The sequence below is a fragment of the Rhipicephalus microplus genome, unplaced genomic scaffold (genome assembly GCF_043290135.1).
Source record: "Rhipicephalus microplus isolate Deutch F79 unplaced genomic scaffold, USDA_Rmic scaffold_280, whole genome shotgun sequence".
Lineage (NCBI taxonomy): Eukaryota > Metazoa > Arthropoda > Arachnida > Ixodida > Ixodidae > Rhipicephalus > Rhipicephalus microplus.
Window position 1 is genome coordinate 62501 of NW_027464851.1, and position 15000 is coordinate 77500.

The following is a 15000-nucleotide window of genomic DNA, read 5'->3' on the forward strand; positions in this document are numbered from 1 at the left end:
GTACGGAAGGAACGGCGCGGAGAGGGCTCGAGACAAAGCTCGACCCTAAACCGCGCCAAGTACGGAGGGAACAGCGCGGCTAAGGGCTCGAAACAAACCCTGAACCGCGCCAAGTACGAAAGGAACGGCGCGCAGTAGGGGTTTAAAACAAAGCTGGTCCCAAAATCGCGCCAAGTACGAAAGGAACAGCGCGGTCGAGACTCGGAAGAAAAAGCTTTCAAAGTGTCGTAGCACGATGCACACTGCTGTTCGTGTGGAACAAACGTGACTACCGTGCTGTACGGTGGAGTTCTGTGCGCAAAAGCGGCGCGTGTGTTTCTAAGCACCACAGCGTTGTGTCAAAAAAGAGGTGCCTGAGAGAAACGCATGCGACTGCCGTGCTTTGCGGCATAGCACCGTGCGCAAAAACGGTGCGCATGCAAGAGGTGTCAGAGCAAGCGAACTTGTGCCACGAGCAACAGGTCACTAAAAGCCTATAGATGACGGTGTTGGAGGAAAAGAAAAATATCGAGAAAGCACTGCGGTGTGCCGTGCGTAGGGACGGGCGCGCGTGCCACATGCCGCCGAAATATGGGTGTCGGAGAAAACAGAGTGCCGCGCGTAACGAGGGGCGCGCGTGTTACAGAGAGATATGCCCAAACGCATGAAAGTGTACGCAGGTGTCCTAAGGCAGTTTTTTTTTTTTTTTCCTCATTTTGATGTCGCCCCGGCTGACGCGGTTTTCGTTTTTCCGTGCCGCCCCGGCTGACGCAGTTTTTGCGCCGCCCCGGCTGACGCGGTTTTTGCGCCGCCCCGGCTGACGCGGTTTTCGCGCCGCCCCGGCTGACGCGGTTTTCGCGCCGCCCCGGCTGACGCGGTTTTTGCGTCGCCCCGGCTGACACGGTTCGGACTTTGCACTTTTCGGCTGTGCCTGGCTGGCGGCCCACTCACTCGATCGCCATGTCTGTTTGCCACAGTTTTCCCGGTGGTGCCGCACCCGGGCTCGCCCCGGCTGACGCAGTTTTCGCGCCGCCCCGGCTGACGCGGTTTCGTGCCGCCCCGGCAGACGCGGTTTTCGCGCCGCCCCGGCTGACGCGGTTTCGTGCCGCCCCGGCAGACGCAGTTCGGACTTAGCACTTTTCGGCTGTGCCTGGCTGGCGGCCCACTCACTCGATCGCCATGTCTGTTTGCCACAGTTTTCCCGGTGGTGCCGCACCCGGGCTCGCCCCGGCTGACGCAGTTTTCGCGCCGCCCCGGCTGACGCGGTTTCGTGCCGCCCCGGCAGACGCGGTTTTCGCGCCGCCCCGGCTGACGCGGTTTCGTGCCGCCCCGGCAGACGCAGTTCGGACTTAGCACTTTTCGGCTGTGCCTGGCTGGCGGCCCACTCACTCAATCGCCATGTCTGTTTGCCACAGTTTTCCCGGTGGTGCCGCACCCGGGCTCGCCCCGGCTGACGCAGTTTTCGCGCCGCCCCGGCTGACGCGGTTTCGTGCCGCCCCGGCAGACGCGGTTTTCGCGCCGCCCCGGCTGACGCGGTTTCGTGCCGCCCCGGCAGACGCAGTTCGGACTTAGCACTTTTCGGCTGTGCCTGGCTGGCGGCCCACTCACTCGATCGCCATGTCTGTTTGCCACAGTTTTCCCGGTGGTGCCGCACCCGGGCTCGCCCCGGCAGACGCGTTTTTTTTTTTTCTTTCGCCCCGGCTGACGCAGTTTTCGCGCCGCCCCGGCTGACGCGGTTTCGTGCCGCCCCGGCAGACGCGGTTTTTTGCGCCGCCCCGGCTGACGCGGTTTTTGCCGCCCCGGCTGACGCAGTTCGGACTTAGCACTTTTCGGCTGTGCCTGGCTGGCGGCCCACTCACTCGATCGCCATGTCTGTTTGCCACAGTTTTCCCGGTGGTGCCGCACCCGGGCTCGCCCCGGCTGACGCAGTTTTCGCGCCGCCCCGGCTGACGCGGTTTCGTGCCGCCCCGGCAGACGCGGTTTTCGCGCCGCCCCGGCTGACGCGGTTTCGTGCCGCCCCGGCAGACGCAGTTCGGACTTAGCACTTTTCGGCTGTGCCTGGCTGGCGGCCCACTCACTCGATCGCCATGTCTGTTTGCCACAGTTTTCCCGGTGGTGCCGCACCCGGGCTCGCCCCGGCTGACGCAGTTTTCGCGCCGCCCCGGCTGACGCGGTTTCGTGCCGCCCCGGCAGACGCGGTTTTCGCGCCGCCCCGGCTGACGCGGTTTCGTGCCGCCCCGGCAGACGCAGTTCGGACTTAGCACTTTTCGGCTGTGCCTGGCTGGCGGCCCACTCACTCGATCGCCATGTCTGTTTGCCACAGTTTTCCCGGTGGTGCCGCACCCGGGCTCGCCCCGGCAGACGCGTTTTTTTTTTTCTTTCGCCCCGGCTGACGCAGTTTTCGCGCCGCCCCGGCTGACGCGGTTTCGTGCCGCCCCGGCAGACGCGGTTTTTTTGCACCGCCCCGGCTGACGCGGTTTTTGCCGCCCCGGCTGACGCAGTTCGGACTTGGCACTTTTTGGCTGAGCCTGGCTGGTGGCCCACTCACTCGATCGCCATGTCTGTTAGCCACAGTTTTCCCGGTGGTGCCGCACCCGGGCTCGCCCCGGCTGACGCAGTTTTCGCGCCGCCCCGGCAGACGCGGTTTTCGCGCCGCCCCGGCTGACGCGGTTTTTGCCGCCCCGGCTGACGCAGTTCGGACTTGGCACTTTTTGGGCTGAGCCTGGCTGGCGGCCCACTCACTCGATCGCCATGTCTGTTTGCCACAGTCTTCCCGGTGGTGCCGCACCCGGGCTCGCCCCGGCAGACGCGTTTTTTTTTTCTTTCGCCCCGGCAGACGTGGTTCCCCCCCCCCCTTTTCGCTCGCCCCGGCTGACGAGGTTTTCGCGCCGCCCCGGCTGACGCAGTTTTCGCGCCGCCCCGGCTGACGCGGTTTCGTGCCGCCCCGGCTGACGCGGTTTTCGCGCCGCCCCGGCTGACGCGGTTTTTGCGTCGCCCCGGCTGACACGGTTCGGACTTTGCACTTTTCGGCTGTGCCTGGCTGGCGGCCCACTCACTCGATCGCCATGTCTGTTTGCCACAGTTTTCCCGGTGGTGCCGCACCCGGGCTCGCCCCGGCTGACGCAGTTTTCGCGCCGCCCCGGCTGACGCGGTTTCGTGCCGCCCCGGCAGACGCGGTTTTCGCGCCGCCCCGGCTGACGCGGTTTCGTGCCGCCCCGGCAGACGCAGTTCGGACTTAGCACTTTTCGGCTGTGCCTGGCTGGCGGCCCACTCACTCGATCGCCATGTCTGTTTGCCACAGTTTTCCCGGTGGTGCCGCACCCGGGCTCGCCCCGGCTGACGCAGTTTTCGCGCCGCCCCGGCTGACGCGGTTTCGTGCCGCCCCGGCAGACGCGGTTTTCGCGCCGCCCCGGCTGACGCGGTTTCGTGCCGCCCCGGCAGACGCAGTTCGGACTTAGCACTTTTCGGCTGTGCCTGGCTGGCGGCCCACTCACTCGATCGCCATGTCTGTTTGCCACAGTTTTCCCGGTGGTGCCGCACCCGGGCTCGCCCCGGCAGACGCGTTTTTTTTTTTTTCTTTCGCCCCGGCTGACGCAGTTTTCGCGCCGCCCCGGCTGACGCGGTTTCGTGCCGCCCCGGCAGACGCGGTTTTTTGCGCCGCCCCGGCTGACGCGGTTTTTGCCGCCCCGGCTGACGCAGTTCGGACTTAGCACTTTTCGGCTGTGCCTGGCTGGCGGCCCACTCACTCGATCGCCATGTCTGTTTGCCACAGTTTTCCCGGTGGTGCCGCACCCGGGCTCGCCCCGGCTGACGCAGTTTTCGCGCCGCCCCGGCTGACGCGGTTTCGTGCCGCCCCGGCAGACGCGGTTTTCGCGCCGCCCCGGCTGACGCGGTTTCGTGCCGCCCCGGCAGACGCAGTTCGGACTTAGCACTTTTCGGCTGTGCCTGGCTGGCGGCCCACTCACTCGATCGCCATGTCTGTTTGCCACAGTTTTCCCGGTGGTGCCGCACCCGGGCTCGCCCCGGCTGACGCAGTTTTCGCGCCGCCCCGGCTGACGCGGTTTCGTGCCGCCCCGGCAGACGCGGTTTTCGCGCCGCCCCGGCTGACGCGGTTTCGTGCCGCCCCGGCAGACGCAGTTCGGACTTAGCACTTTTCGGCTGTGCCTGGCTGGCGGCCCACTCACTCGATCGCCATGTCTGTTTGCCACAGTTTTCCCGGTGGTGCCGCACCCGGGCTCGCCCCGGCAGACGCAGTTTTCGCGCCGCCCCGGCAGACGCGGTTTTCGCGCCGCCCCGGCTGACGCGGTTTTTGCCGCCCCGGCTGACGCAGTTCGGACTTGGCACTTTTTGGGCTGAGCCTGGCTGGCGGCCCACTCACTCGATCGCCATGTCTGTTTGCCACAGTCTTCCCGGTGGTGCCGCACCCGGGCTCGCCCCGGCAGACGCGTTTTTTTTTCTTTCGCCCCGGCAGACGTGGTTCCCCCCCCCCCTTTTCGCTCGCCCCGGCTGACGAGGTTTTCGCGCCGCCCCGGCTGACGCAGTTTTCGCGCCGCCCCGGCTGACGCGGTTTCGTGCCGCCCCGGCTGACGCGGTTTTCGCGCCGCCCCGGCTGACGCGGTTTTTGCGTCGCCCCGGCTGACACGGTTCGGACTTTGCACTTTTCGGCTGTGCCTGGCTGGCGGCCCACTCACTCGATCGCCATGTCTGTTTGCCACAGTTTTCCCGGTGGTGCCGCACCCGGGCTTGCCCCGGCAGACGCGTTTTTTTTTTTTCTTTTCGCCCCGGCTGACGCAGTTTTCGCCCCGCCCCGGCTGACGCGGTTTCGTGCCGCCCCGGCAGACGCGGTTTTTTGCGCCGCCCCGGCTGACGCGGTTTTTGCCGCCCCGGCTGACGCAGTTCGGACTTTGCACTTTTTGGCTGAGCCTGGCTGGCGGCCCACTCACTCGATCGCCATGTCTGTTTGCCACAGTTTTCCCGGTGGTGCCGCACCCGGGCTCGCCCCGGCAGACGCGTTTTTTTTTTTCCTTCGCCCCGGCAGACGTGGTTCCCCCCCCCCCTCCGTCTTTCTTTTTGTTTTTTTTTTCGCCGCGGCTGAAGTGGATTTTTCGGTGCCTCGACGCCCCGGTAGTCGCGGTTTTTCCGTTTCCGCACGGCCCCGGCTGACGCTGCTCGGTCACAGTCGCCTTTTGTGAGGATTGCAGACTTCTTGAGCGCGGGTGTTTTTTTTTGTTGTTGTTGTTGTTTTATTACGCATTCGCTCCAGCAGACGCTGTTTAGACTTTTTGTTTCCTCTTTTATCCTGCGACGAGGTGACGAGGTTTATTCGGTGCCCCGCCGCCCCGGCTGAAGTGATTTTTCCTGTCCCGTGCCGCCCCGGCTGACGCGGTTGGGACTTCGCGTTTGTTCGGCCGCCACGGGTTTTGGCGCACTCGCTCGGTTGCTTGTTGTTGCCACTTGTTGCGAACCCAGGTTTCTTGAGCGAGCGCGGGCGTTTTTTCTTCCTTTCTTTCTTTGTTCTATGTGTTAGCGAATCGGCCTTTAATATCACACGAGGACTCACAACCAACAATTTTCAGTTTGAAGTGTAAAAAATCTGCAGGTGTTGACGTAACTGACTTGCCCCGTACCCTTGAGTACATCCATGAAGTTCTCGTAGTACTACTAAATCGCATTATTCCAAGTGGAGAAATTCCCATAAACTTGCAAACCTCTACACGAAAATCGGTGCGCGTGATAAAGTTGAAAATTATCGTCCGATATCAAATGTGCCTTCTATAACACAAATTCTAGGAAAAAAAAAAAAAAACACTTGTTCGCCGTTCTCTGCGCCGTGACTGGCAGCACTCCGGCGAAGCGAAACGGGGTCGATTCGAGCACGATATCGGCGTCTTTCGACGTGCTCGCCGGCGACCGTCGCACGAGTACGTCGCACGAGCGCGTCTGCCGGGGCGCCGTTTGCGAAGCCGACGCAAAAGTGGGAACCGCCGCTCGGATGATCGCCGCTTTCGGCAGAGTGAGTGTTGGCACTCCGGGGAAGCGAAACAGCGTGAATGCGCCCACGAAATCGGCGTATTTTGAAGTGCCCGCCGGCGACCGTCGCACGAGTACGGTAAACCGCGTCAGCCGGGGCGTAGTTCGGGACGCCGACGAAAAAGTGGGAAGCGCAACTCGGATCTTCGCCGTTTTTGCAGGAGTGAGTGGCGGCCCTCCTGCGAGACCAAGAAGCATCGATTCGTGCACGAATTCGGCGCCTTTCGACGTGATCGCCGGCGACCGTCGCTCGAGTAGGGCAAACCGCGTCTGCCGGGGCGGGCTTCGGGACGCCGATGCGAAAGTGGGAAACGCTGCTCGGATGTTCGCCGTTTTTGGCCGAGTGAGTGCTGGCACTCGGGCGAAGCCAAACGGGGCCGATTACGGCACGATATCGGCGTCTTTCGACGTGCCCGGCGGCGACCGTCGCACGAGTACGGTAAACCGCGTCAGCCCGGGCGGAGTTCGGGACGCCGATGCGAAAGTGGAGAACGCCGCTCGGATCTTCGCCGTTTTTGGAGGAGTGAGTGGCGGCACTCCGGAGAAGCCAAGGAGCGCCAATTAGCGCACGATATCGGCGTCTTTCGACGCGCTCGCCGGCGACCGTCGAACGAGTAGGGCAAACCGCGTCTGCCGGGGCGGGGTTTACGACGCCGACGCAAAAGTGGGAACCGCCGCTCGGATGTTGGCCGTTTTTGGCAGAGTGAGTGCTGGCACACCGGCGACGCGAAAGAGCGCGAAAGCGCCCACGAAAGTGGCGTATTTGGACGTGCTTGACGGCGACCGCTGCAGGAGTACGAAAAACCACGTCAGCCGGGGCGAGCGACCCACGGCGGTCTGGGTGCTTATCGCTGCTATTATAGGGGCACCCCGGCAGACGCAGAAAAAAAAAATTTTTTTTCGACCTTCTTTTTTGCTGGTCGAGCTCGGGTAACCCAGGTCGCAATGGGAGCCGCGCACGAAAGCGGCGTCGCGAGACGCGTTCGCGGTCGCTAGTCGCACGAGCTCGGCAACCGCGTCAGCCGGCGCGGAGTTCGGGATGCCGACGGCTAAGTGGGTACCGCTGCTCGGATGTTCGCCGTTTTTGGCCGAGTGAGTGCTGGCACTCCGGCGAAGCGAAACGGGGCCGATTCGGGCACGATATCGGCGTATTTCGACGTGCTCGCCGGCGACCGTCGCACGAGTACGGCAAAGCGCGTCTGCCGGGGCGAGGTTTGCGATGCCGACGAAAAAGTGGGAAGCGCCGCTCGGATCTTCGCCGTTTTTGCAGGAGTGAGTGGCGGCCCTCCTGCGAGACCAAGAAGCATCGACTCGCGCACGATATCGGTGTCTTTCGACGTGCCCGCCGGCCACCGCCGCACGAGTACGGCAAACCGCGTATGCCGGGGCGGGGTTGGCGACGCCGACGCAAAAGTGGGAACCGCCACTAGGATGTTCGCCGTTTTTGGCAGAGTGAGTGCTGGCACACCGGCGACGCGAAAGAGCGCGAAAGCGCCCACGAAAGTGGCGTATTTGGACGTGCTTGACGGCGACCGCTGCAGGAGTACGAAAAACCACGTCAGCCGGGGCGAGCGACCCACGGCGGTCTGGGTGCTTATCGCTGCTATTATAGGGGCACCCCGGCAGACGCAGAAAAAAAAAATTTTTTTTCGACCTTCTTTTTTGCTGGTCGAGCTCGGGTAACCCAGGTCGCAATGGGAGCCGCGCACGAAAGCGGCGTCGCGAGACGCGTTCGCGGTCGCTAGTCGCACGAGCTCGGCAACCGCGTCAGCCGGCGCGGAGTTCGGGATGCCGACGGCTAAGTGGGTACCGCTGCTCGGATGTTCGCCGTTTTTGGCCGAGTGAGTGCTGGCACTCCGGCGAAGCGAAACGGGGCCGATTCGGGCACGATATCGGCGTATTTCGACGTGCTCGCCGGCGACCGTCGCACGAGTACGGCAAAGCGCGTCTGCCGGGGCGAGGTTTGCGATGCCGACGAAAAAGTGGGAAGCGCCGCTCGGATCTTCGCCGTTTTTGCAGGAGTGAGTGGCGGCCCTCCTGCGAGACCAAGAAGCATCGACTCGCGCACGATATCGGTGTCTTTCGACGTGCCCGCCGGCCACCGCCGCACGAGTACGGCAAACCGCGTATGCCGGGGCGGGGTTGGCGACGCCGACGCAAAAGTGGGAACCGCCACTAGGATGTTCGCCGTTTTTGGCAGAGTGAGTGCTGGCACTCCGGCGAAGCGAAAGAGCGCGAATGCGCCCACGAAAGTGGCGTGTTTGGACGTGCTTGACGACGACCACCGCAGGAAAACGAAAAACCACGTCAGCCGGGGCGAGCGACCCATGGCGGTCTGGGTGCTTATCGCTGCTATTATAGGGGCACCCCGGCAGACGCAAAAAAAAAAAAAATTTTTTTTCGACATTCTTTCTTGCTCGTCGACCTCGGGTGACCCAGGTCGCAGTGGGAGCCGCGCACGAAAGCGGCGTCGCGAGACGGCTTCGCGGTCGCTAGTCGCACGAGCTCGGCAACCGCGTCTGCCGGGGCGGAGTTCGGGACGCCGACGGCTAAGTGGGAACCGCCGCTCGGATGTTCGCCGTTTGTGGCCGAGTGAGTGCTGGCACTCCGGCGAAGCCAAACGGGGCCGATTCCGGCACGATATCGGCGTCTTTCTACGTGCTCGCCGGCGACCGTCGCACGAGTACGGCAAAGTGCGTCTGCCGGGGCGGGGTTTGCGACGCGTACGCAATAGTGAGAACCGTCGCTCGGATGTTCGTCGTCTTTCGCCGAGCCAGTGCTGGCACTCCGGCGAAGCCGAACGGAGCCGATTCGGGCACGATATCGGCGTCTTTCCACGTGCTCGCCGGCGACCGTCGCACGAGTACGGTAAACCGCGTCAGCCGGGGCGGAGTTCGGGACGCCGATGCGAAAGTGGGAAGCGCCGCTCGGATCTTCGCCGTTTTTGGAGGAGTCAGTGGCGGCACTCCGGTGAAGCCAAGGTGCGCCAATTCGCGCACGATATCGGCGTCTTTCGACGTGCCCGCCGGCCACCGTCGCACGAGTACGGCAAACCTCGTCTGCCGGGGCGGGGTTTGCGACGCCGACGCAAAAGTGGGAACCGCCGCTCGGATGTTCGCCGTTTTTGGCAGAGTGAGTGCTGGCACTCCGGCGAAGCGAAAGAGCGTGAATGCGCCCACGAAAGTAGCGTATTTGGACGTGCTTGACGGCGACCGCCGCAGGAGTACGAAAAACCACGTCAGCCGGGGCGAGCGACCCACGGCGGTCTGGGTGCTTATCGCTGCTATTATAGGGGCACCCCGGCAGACGCAGAAAGAAAAAAAAAAAAAAATGGGGACATGGCGTGCGTCACCGTGCGGCTTCGCAGCGTTGCCGAAGTCGCCGAGCCCTTCGACTGAGCCGAACGGCGGACAGGGAACGTTGGTCGGCCGTTCTAACCTGTCGGTGCCACGCCGAGACGTCGTTAAGGAAAACCGCGTCGTGGGCCTCTACGACGCCGTCGAGTCGTTGTACGTTTGGTGTCCAGCGTGTCGGCGGCGAGTAGCGGACACGTCGTTCACGACTTCGGTCTTTCGCAGTCGACGCGAACTTGCGGAGAGTCGTGGTGCCTCACGTTTTCGGCAGAAACCGCGGCGGAATTTTCCCGTGCGTGCGCGCACGACCTCGGTGCTGTGCCGTCAGCGTAGTGTTGCACAAACTCGTGGCCTACCCAAGGTGCGGTACGTTTGCGGCCGTATCCTCGGTGGGAATTTCGTGAGTAGGGTCGCAAATTCTACGACCTCGGCGGGTTTGAGAGCGACGTAGACTTGTGGCACGCTCAACGTGCCACACGTTTCGGGGCACACCCGCGGTGAAATTTTCTCGAGTACGCTCGTATTAGTGCCCAAGGAGGTCTGGGTACTTATCGCTGCTATTATGTGGGGGTTCTCGTGAGCGGCGTACGCGAAAGCGACCGGGTGTCTGATATGCGGCGGGCTTCGGCCTCGTCAAGCGTGTCCTCGGGTCTGCTCCAGGGGAATCCACGGCAGTCGTCTGCAGCCTCATCCGCTTGATGCGTTAGGGGCTGGTTGTCGGACGGTGCCGTTTTACCACGATATCGAGGTGTGTTCCGTGTCGTCCTCGGGCGATTCAGATGCGAAAGCGCCGAAGACGCGGGCGTGACCCGTCGTCTGGCGGCTTTGCAGTCTCGGCTCCGTTGCTAGTTCCGGCCGGTCCACCGACAGTGCAGCGGGCTTGGGCAACCCGCACGGCGCGACCGAGTCGATGCAACGAAAAAGAGCGAGCATGAACGTGCTTCTTGCCGCACGGCTCCCACTCGTCTTTCGGGAAGGTTGTGCCGTAGCGAGCTCGAACGCCGTCATCTCGGAGTGCAAAATAAGCGTGTTGGGGCGCCTGAAGGTGGCCTCCGCCGCACACAGACTGCGTCCGGCCCGCCGAAGGCGAGGACGGACGCGCAGTCGAACGATTACCTGGTTGATCCTGCCAGTAATCATATGCTTGTCTCAAAGATTAAGCCATGCATGTCTAAGTACATGCCGAAATAAGGCGAAACCGCGAATGGCTCATTAAATCAGTTATGGTTCCTTAGATCGTTTCTTCCTACTTGGATAACTGTGGCAATTCTAGAGCTAATACATGCAGTGAGCCTGGAGCCCTTTGGGTAACGGGTGCTTTTATTAGACCAAGATCGATCGGGTTTCGGCCCGTATTGTGTGGTGACTCTGGATAACTTTGTGCTGATCGCATGGCCACGAGCCGGCGACGTTTCTTTCAAGTGTCTGCCTTATCAACTTTCGATGGTAGGTTACTTGCTTACCATGGTTGTTACGGGTAACGGAGAATCAGGGTTCGATTCCGGAGAGGGAGCCTGAGAAACGGCTACCACATCCAAGGAAGGCAGCAGGCGCGCAAATTACCCACTCCCGGCACGGGGAGGTAGTGACGAAAAATAACAATACGGGACTCTTTTGAGGCCCCGTAATTGAAATGAGTACACTCTAAATCCTTTAACGAGGATCAATTGGAGGGCAAGTCTGGTGCCAGCAGCCGCGGTAATTCCAGCTCCAATAGCGTATACTAAAGCTGCTGCGGTTAAAAAGCTCGTAGTTGGATCTCAGTTCCAGACGAGTAGTGCATCTACCCGATGCGACGGCTCGGACTGAACATCATGCCGGTTCTTTCTTGGTGCACTTCATTGTGTGCCTCGAGATGGCCGGTGCTTTTACTTTGAAAAAATTAGAGTGCTCAACGCAGGCGAGTCGCCTGAATAAACTTGCATGGAATAATAGAACAAGACCTCGTTTCTGTTCTGTTGGTTTTTGGAATACGAGGTAATGATTAAGAGGGACGGACGGGGGCATTCGTATTGCGGCGCTAGAGGTGAAATTCTTGGACCGTCGCAAGACGAACTACTGCGAAAGCATTTGCCAAGAATGTTTTCATTGATCAAGAACGAAAGTCAGAGGTTCGAAGGCGATCAGATACCGCCCTAGTTCTGACCATAAACGATGCCAACCAGCGATCCGCCTGAGTTACTCAAATGACTCGGCGGGCAGCTTCCGGGAAACCAAAGTATTTGGGTTCCGGGGGAAGTATGGTTGCAAAGCTGAAACTTAAAGGAATTGACGGAAGGGCACCACCAGGAGTGGAGCCTGCGGCTTAATTTGACTCAACACGGGAAAACTTACCCGGCCCGGACACTGGGAGGATTGACAGATTGAGAGCTCTTTCTTGATTCGGTGGATGGTGGTGCATGGCCGTTCTTAGTTGGTGGAGCGATTTGTCTGGTTAATTCCGATAACGAACGAGACTCTAGCCTATTAAATAGGTGCGGGGTTCCCAGCACCTTACAACCTTCTTAGAGGGACAAGCGGCTCCTAGCCGCACGAAACAGAGCAATAACAGGTCTGTGATGCCCTTAGATGTCCGGGGCCGCACGCGCGCTACACTGAAGGAAGCAGCGTGTCTTTATCCCTGTCTGAAAAGACTGGGTAACCCGTGGAACTTCTTTCGTGATTGGGATAGGGGCTTGCAATTGTTCCCCTTGAACGAGGAATTCCCAGTAAGCGCGAGTCATAAGCTCGCGTTGATTACGTCCCTGCCCTTTGTACACACCGCCCGTCGCTACTACCGATTGAATGATTTAGTGAGGTCTTCGGACCGATGTCCGGCGCGGCCTTTCGGTTGCGCCGGTCTGTTGGAAAGATGACCAAACTTGATCATTTAGAGGAAGTAAAAGTCGTAACAAGGTTTCCGTAGGTGAACCTGCGGAAGGATCATTAACGGATTGTGAAGGGTGAGCGCCTCAGCTGCGTCTGCGCCCGACACTTTCTGCCGCTGACCCCGTTTGGACGCGGGGTCGGCTTTTCCCCACGGGGCTGCCTGAATGTGGAGCGGCACCCCGTGACAAATTGTTGCGCCCAGCGGACGCCAACACCGCGACCTTGGACGGTCGGCCAGGTGGCGGACGCGGGTACAAACGGCGCAACGCACTCATAGGTCGGCTTTCGACCCGCCACTGCACCGTGGCTCGAAGCGCTCGAAATGCGCGACCCGACCGCTGCGGGACCGCCTAGTACTGTAAACAGGAGCGGCGGAGCGCGAACGGCGAGTCGTGGTTACGTCGGTAGAAGGCGAGGCTGCGCGTTCCCGAAACGCCAGCCGAGTGCCCTCCCGACCGTTCGAGCGTGCAAGAACGAGACCCGACAATCGCGCGGCGACTGCCAAGTACGAGAGGAACGGCACAAGCGTCGGCGGTCGGTCAAGGAACTGGCGATGTGACGGGTCCGCTGTGCACCAGTGCATACCGTCCCGCCGTCCGCGGCAAGCGCCTCCGCGTCCTCGGGTGACGGAGGCTGCCGGTCGGTTCTTGCAGGCGAGGGATCTCGCTGGCACCGGTTCGCGTTGACGCGCGGCCGGTCATGGCACGGCGATGCGACGGCCGAGGTGCGCAGTACTCGATGGAGGAACCGCACGCTCCGATGACCGTCCCGCCCTCCGCGGCGTATGCGTACCGACCGTAATGGTTGCAGCAGCGCCGGCCGGCTTTTGAATTCGCCACACGAAACACGGTGCGAGATCGCGGTTAGGGGAGCGTCGACGTTGCCAGGCGTTTTGCTTGCTGCCGAGGGAAAGGCGGCACGGCCACGTCGCGCTCGTCGCGATTAGCGGGTCTGCGCGCTTTGGGAAGGTGCCGCAACGACTTGCCGAAAGAGGAAGCACGGAAGAACGAGGGACTTGGACGTCCCGACAATTGAACGCACTTGCGGCCAGGCCCTTGCTGGCTTCGTTCTTCCGCCTCGAGTAGGCTCGTACGCGGCTCCGGCGCCGAAAGTGGTCCTTGGCACCGACTTCGGTGGACGTGGGAAGTGCCGCGCAAGTACGGCGCGCCTGGCTCCACCTGTTGGCTAAAGTAGGCAGCCGGATCGGCATTTTGGTGTGCGGTGGCAAACCGTGGATGCGAAAAAAGCTTGTGCGATTTCGTGGAACAAAAAGCGGGGGTCCCCCTTTTTATGCGGAGGAGACCGACCCGCCTGCCGTGGTGAACCGCGACGCCACGGTAAAAACGGGAGAGGCTTGTCGATGGGACCGTGCATCCCGCGCTCCACGGAGGCCGGGAGGCGGCCGCCCGAGGAAATGTGTAGCCGTCGAGGCCCGCATCTGCGTGCACTCTTATCCAAATGGGTGTACCGCAGGCATTTTCTGGTTAGGCGGGCCAATGAGAGCGAGCACACAACGATACCTACGGGTCCGGCTTGGAGAACCGGCTTCGACGCCTCCCGAGTATTTATAGAGGGGTGGACCACGAAAGCACTCGCAAGTAGCGAAAGCGAAACGCCGTCCGAAACACACCGTTTGCTCGATTTGCGGCAGCCGAAAAAGGCGCGGCAGAGTTTTGGAGTCCAAGCGTGCGCTGAAAAGCGCCCTTCTTGGCCACTGTTTGGCCGAGTGCCAGAAACGTTTGGTTTTGACTGTACGGAATTGAACAAACACTTTTTCACGACTCTAAGCGGTGGATCACTCGGTTCTCGGGTCGATGAAGAACGCAGCCAGCTGCGAGACTTGGTGTGAATTGCAGGACACACTGAGCACTGATTCTTTGAACGCACATTGCGGCCTTGGGTCTTCCCTTGGCTTCGTCTGTCTGAGGGTCGGATCACATATCAAGAGAGCCTTCGGCGCACAAGGGAACGTGAGCCGTCGACTCGTTTTGACCGCGTCGGCAACACGGACAGCACGCTGAACACCTCACAGCGAGCGCCAACAGCGGCCACTCAAGGGCGAGACGGTGGCGACCGTCGTGCCAGAGCCCAACCGAAACGGGGGCGACCGACTGCATTGAGGATGTGGCACCTCGTTGAGACCGCCGCAGGACTTCGAGTCGGAAGGAAGCCTGCAGGGAAAGTGCGGTCGAGGTTGCGTACTCCTCTCTGCGACCGGGCGCGCAAGAGCTGCGAGAGCCACGGACGCGCAACTTTAACGCACGGTAAACACGAGGAGCGAAAGCCGGCCAGCAAAGCTTCTCCAGCCGTGCGCAAAGTGCGCGAGATCGCAGCCTTGCGTTGCGCTTGTTGCCCTCGAAGTAAGCAGGGTGTCCCGTAGACCGGGCGCTCGAACACGCTGCGGGGCCGTGCCTCCTCCAGGCTTTGCCGCGCGAACAGGGAACGTTCGCGCGCAAAGCGCAGGGAGGTGAGGAGGCTGCGCCCGACGTTTGCGGTTCGCTGCGTACGCGGTTGATGCGGAGAGCACGGCGCGACGACTTGCCGCGAAGCGGAAAAAGTCTCCCGCACGAGTTGGCGAAACGTTGGCGAAGCTTAAGGCGTTCTCGTCGTAGTCCGCCGTCGGTCTAAGTGCTTCGCAGTTCCCGTCCCGTTCAAAAAACTGGGCCACTCCAGTTGGGGCGGGGGCGACGCTACACGAGACGATGCCTCTCGCCAGGCTGCGTGGCTGCCCTTGCGGCGGCGGCGACTGGCCTCGGCGGTGTTTGGGCTT

At 61.7% G+C, this 15000-nt stretch overlaps 2 non-coding genes across 2 annotated transcripts; both read left to right on the forward strand.

The window, feature by feature from the left end:
* The first annotated feature begins 10475 nt into the window (after positions 1 to 10475).
* On the forward strand, positions 10476 to 12290 carry LOC142793102 (small subunit ribosomal RNA). The gene has a single exon (XR_012891443.1). It is a non-coding gene; the product is annotated as a small subunit ribosomal RNA (ribosomal RNA).
* Positions 12291 to 14009: 1719 nt separating this feature from the next.
* Positions 14010 to 14162, forward strand: LOC142793120 (5.8S ribosomal RNA). Its single transcript, XR_012891457.1, has one exon. It is a non-coding gene; the product is annotated as a 5.8S ribosomal RNA (ribosomal RNA).
* Positions 14163 to 15000: the final 838 nt, after the last annotated feature.